The sequence below is a fragment of the Sciurus carolinensis genome, chromosome 5, assembly GCF_902686445.1.
Source record: "Sciurus carolinensis chromosome 5, mSciCar1.2, whole genome shotgun sequence".
Lineage (NCBI taxonomy): Eukaryota > Metazoa > Chordata > Mammalia > Rodentia > Sciuridae > Sciurus > Sciurus carolinensis.
The window spans coordinates 103,643,150-103,647,901 of NC_062217.1; the positions used below are offsets into that span (position 1 = coordinate 103,643,150).

The 4,752-nt window shown below is 34.8% G+C and overlaps 1 pseudogene; it reads left to right on the top strand.

The window, feature by feature from the left end:
* Window positions 1–41: 41 nt before the first annotated feature.
* On the top strand, window positions 42–786 carry LOC124985470 (hepatoma-derived growth factor-related protein 3-like; annotated as a pseudogene).
* Window positions 787–4,752: the final 3,966 nt, after the last annotated feature.

The following is a 4,752-nucleotide window of genomic DNA, read 5'->3' on the forward strand; positions in this document are numbered from 1 at the left end:
TTTCGCGGGACCAAGGACGACCCAGGAGGGGAGCCTCCGGGATGGCGCCTCCGCAGCCGGGCGAGTACAAAGCAGGCGACCTAGTCTTTGCCAAGATGAAGGGCTACCCACACTGACCTGCGCGGATTGATGAACTTCCAGAGGGAGCTGAGAAGCCTCCAGCAAACAAGTACCCTAACTTTTTTGGCGCTCATGAAGCTGCATTTCTAGGTCCCAAAGACCTTTTTCCGTATAAGGAATACAAAGACAAGTTTGTGAAGTCAAACAAACGGAAAGGATTTAATGAAGGAGTGTGGGAAATAGAAAATAACCCAGGAGTCAAATTTACTGGATACCAGGCAATTCAGTAACAGAGCTCTTCAGAAACTGAGGGAGAAGGTGGAAACACTGCAGATGCAAGCAGTGAGGAAGAAGGTGAGAGAGTCGAGGAAGATGGAAAAGGCAAAAGAAAAAATGAAAAAGGAGGTTCAAAACGGAAAAAAATCATATACATCAAAGAAATCCTCTAAACAATCCCGGAAATCTCCAGGAGATGAAGATGATAAAGACCGAAAAGAAGAAGAAAACAAAAGCAGCTCTGAGGGTGGAGGTGCTGGCAGTGATACAAGAAACACAACCTCAGACTTGCAGAAAACCAGTGAAGGGACCTAAGTACCGTAATGAATGCTGCATATTAAGGGAAACCACAAGAAGGTTAAATGTTCGGTTGTCTAATATTCTTGGATTTGATAGGAACCAACTCATAGTCCTTGTCATTGACAGAAACCCAGTTTGTATGTACATTATTCACATTACTCTATGTTTGTTGGGAAAAGAGACATTTTTTAAAAAAGGCTATTGATTTAATTTCATGTTACTTGGTTTCATGAAGTTGCCCTTAACCATTAAGAATTATCAAGATTTTTGCACAGACTTATACATGTCTAGGATTCCTTTACCAAGGCAGTTATGTTCATCATTTTCCTGCCTTCATCCCACTACCACCAAACACTTGGTTACATATGAATTAGCATTATTTTAGATACCCACTCCATAATGCTTAAGGATAAGATTTCCTCTTTTCAACAGAACCCAGGAAGTAATTCCTAGATACATAATGTTGGTATATCAAAGATGAAAATAAAATTGTACTTCTGTTCTGAGGCCCTGTGTAAAGTTTTAATCATATTGTATAATATCTATTCTGTATTAGAAAAAGCTAATTGAGAGCTTATACTTCTCAAAACTCATGTTGTTATGTACACAGATTGTTTCTATATGTGAAGTTAGTGAGTCTTTTTGTCTTAATCCAAAATAAAGGCAATGATTTATTTTTTCCCAATGCCAATACAATCTGAGCTAATCCTTGAAGGTAGATACTTTACATTTTAAGGCTGGAATCACCAGCAGCCCTGTGGGAAACCAGATAAAGCATTGACCTTTAATTAGAGATTTTAAAATGAACTGTTTTCTTTTGGAAATAGAATTAGAATAGTTAATATTCACCCATAAACCATTATTATGTTTACATTATTGTTGCTATTGTGATAATAGAGAATTTTATTTATTTTTATGCCAGCTTATATTGTGAAAACACATTTAGTCAATTTGAGTTTTTTTAAATCAATTGTATTTTTATAAATTCAAAATGAAAGATACAATTCCATTTACAACAGCATCAAAAATAACAAAATATGTATAAATACATTTTAACAAAAGCAGCATAAATTTACACTGTAAAACTACAAAAAGTCATTAAAAGAAATTAGAGATGTAAATAACTGGGAAAACATCCTATGTTCATAAGTAAGAAGCACTCAACTGTCAAGATGGAAATAGTTCCAAAAGTGATCTACAGATGCAAAGCAATCTTCATCAGAATCCCAACCGGCTTCCTCCTAGACTTTTATAAGGTGATTCTAAAACTCTTGTGAAACTGTCAGGACCCCAGAACAGCCAAAACAATCTTGAAAAGGAATAAACTTGTACACTTACACTTTCCAATTTCAAAACATATTACAAAGCAACGGCAATCAAGGCAGTGTGGTGCTGGCTAGGATAAGTGCATGGAAAGTCATGTGTTTACAGACAACTGATTTTTAACAGAGGAACCACGAAGGTCATTCAACAGGGAAAGAACAGACTTTTCTCAACAATGAATACTGGAACAACTGGATAGCCACACAGAAAAGAATGAAAAAGAACCATTATCTCAAATAAAAAAAAAATTAACTCAAAATGAATCCAAGTCCTACATGTGAATAAAAACTATAATATTCTTGCAAGAAGAAATATGGTTAAATCTTCATGATCATGGACTTGGCAATGGATTTTTAGGTGAAAACAAAATCATGAGCAACACAGGAGAGAAATGAGGCTTCATCAAAATTTAAAATTTAAAATGCTTCAAGGGACATATGAAGAAAGTGAAAGACAATCCACAGAAAAAATATTTGCCAATCATATATCTTCAAAAGGACTTGTATCTACAAATACATAATTTTTACAACTCAATAATAAAGACAACCCCATGAGCAAAGGATATGTATAATTACTTCTCCAAAGAAAATATAAAAATAACCAATAAGCACATAAAAGGATGGTTAGCATCCATTAATCATTGGAGAAATGCAAATCAAAACCATTATCAGTTAACATTTCAAGCCCACTAAGACACTTATAGTAAATAAGAGTTACAAATATTGATGAGGATTTGAATCATACATTGATGGTAGGAATTTTAAATGGTGCAGCAACTCTGGAAAAGTCTGGAAGTTCCTCAAAATGTTAAATATGGAGTTAGCATATGACCCAGCAATTCCACTCCTAGGTATATACCTGGGGATCAACTGAAATAAGGGAAAGAAAATCCAAACCTGGAAAGTCTGATGACATGCTTGATACTGGCGTGTGGTGGAATGGTACTGAGTAGTCTGTTAATGAAGGTGGAATAGCAGCAGGATCAACCGAAGTCACACTGGGCACCCTTACAGAAGATGACTAATACATGAGAGCCCCTTTGGTTGGGCTGCTTTGTGTTTCTGACATAAAGATGCATTGCCTCTTGGCAGGATGGTCTTCCTCTTCATCAGAAAAACTTTCTATTGTTAGGTCAATAACATCCACTTTCTTCTTGCTTGCTTCACTGGCTACAGTCACTGAACAAGGCTTACTGAGTACACTTGAAGTTTCTATTTTTGCACATGGTTGGCTGGATACTTTCGTAGCTTCTTTTTTCAGTCTCATTGGACACCAAGAACCATCTTCTTGGAATTTGATTTCATCCACATCAGAACAGTCATTGAGAATTAATGAAATAGAATCACCAACACTCCTTTTGTGTTATTACTGCATCGATCCTTCTAACTGGAATGTAGCTGCTGCCAACTGGACATAAAAGTGAAAGGCACTTGCTGGAGTTAGTGGAACAATGAACTGAAAAGGACTGGAGTTAGGGTTAGGGTTGGGGCTAGGATTAGGGTTAGGGTTATCTTAAATATAAATGTATTTCATTTATAGCAGAATAAATGAACTATGGCATTATAATTATGATACTTTCTAGGTATTTTGTTATACATCCTCATGCAATTCTCTTTGCATTATGCCCTTTGCATTTTTCTATGTAAACATATTATGGCTCAAATATAAATATAGGTTGTGCTCATCTTAGAGCCATAAATAACCAGTATATTGATGTATAAAGTAAAACACATGATAAATTAAGGCTTGATAAAACCATGACACAAATTAATTAACTGACCCACAAAAGAGTAAGTAATTCAATATCCATATTAAGTAAACTTGATCATTAAATAACTTCTGGAATTACTAAGAATTTTAAGATTTTTACAAGTATACTTAAATAATAACATTTTAAGCTAATGAGACATGTTTCCAATTCTAGAGAAATAAAACCTTTCCATACTAAAACTTGTTTGAAATATAATTACTTTGAATAATAAATACATTCAAACTAAAATAATTACAGCATCAAGTTATTAATTGACTTTCTGAGACAAGAAAATAATGTTCAACATAAACAGTAAAGTACTTATTGCTGTCAATTTTCATATAGGAACATATTTGTTTTGTGTTTTTATATTTTTATCACACTAGTTTTTTTCTAGTAGATGTGATTTTCCAATTTTTTCTTTCTTGAGTTTGTGAGAAAATCTTTTCCTATAAATTACTGCAAACAGGGAGAATTATTCTCCAGGAGACACATAGTAATTTCAGGACTCTGAAATGTCCTTTTTTAAGGACATTTCACCCTTTATTGTTACTGTCAGTTAATTTGCCAATCAAGAAAAAAAAATCTGCCTTGATTTTTTTTGTTTTTTGAGAGAAATCTTCTTCCTCTTTCTCCTCCTCTTCTTCTTCTCCTCCTTCTCCTCTTCTTCCTCCTTCTCCTTCTTATTTCTTCTTCTTTTCAGTAGAAAAGGTGCAAAAGGGAAAGGAGGTCTGGGATTTGTGGAAGAATAAGAGACAAAATTGATTCTGATGTGACCTGTTCATGGACATCTGTCCAGTGTAATTCCACAGGGCCCTAAGTTCAGAGATGCCCTGAATAAGCAGGTGGATATTGTGTGTGAAAAAGGACATCCAGTTCTTCACTTTTCACTGCACTCCACAGACTGTGTTCTGACATGATTATGTAAGTGTGGATGTTTACATCATGGGATATAGTTGCCTGCTTTATTACGATGGAAACACATGTTTTCTAACAAGAAGTTTTGAAAACTGGAAAAAATTAAACATTTTTCTCTAGGTAAT